Source organism: Seriola lalandi, unplaced genomic scaffold (assembly GCF_002814215.2).
Source record: "Seriola lalandi dorsalis isolate HSWRI2012SDOR001 ecotype SW California unplaced genomic scaffold, Sedor1 jcf7180002054771, whole genome shotgun sequence".
Classification (NCBI taxonomy): domain Eukaryota; kingdom Metazoa; phylum Chordata; class Actinopteri; order Carangiformes; family Carangidae; genus Seriola; species Seriola lalandi.
Window position 1 is genome coordinate 30,787 of NW_019525324.1, and position 448 is coordinate 31,234.

The 448-nt window shown below is 46.7% G+C and overlaps 1 protein-coding gene across 1 annotated transcript in view; it reads right to left on the reverse strand.

Annotated features, from left to right (window-relative positions):
* fars2 (phenylalanyl-tRNA synthetase 2, mitochondrial) overlaps positions 1-448 on the reverse strand; it is a 68,792-nt gene that overhangs the window by 2,382 nt on the left and 65,962 nt on the right. The window lies entirely within an intron of this gene.

Sequence of the window (448 nt, forward strand, 5' to 3'; positions counted from 1 at the left end):
GTGCGCGTGTGTGTGTGTGTATGTATGTGTGTGTGTTCTGATGATGCTGGGGTCAGGAGAAGTGACTGGCGCTGGCTGATTTGAGCCCCCACTGTCAAAATGTTTTATACATGAGGTTAAGAGGCTAGAAAAGAACCAACCACAGCCAACCACACACACACACACACACACACACACACACACACACACACACACACACACACACACACACACAAAGGATAAATGACTACAGGGGAGAGGGGAAAAGTAGGAAAGTAACACAACAGGTGAGAGTGAGCAGAGCGAGGTCAGAACACTTCCTGTCTGCTCTCAGTTTCGTTAGAACAAAAGAGTTCCTGTAGAACCCTTAAGAACCTGAACCAGAACCTGAACCAGAACCTGAACCTGAACCAGAACCTGAACCAGAGCTCAGCTGATGTCTCATATAAATGTTGTATTTCTGTTGACT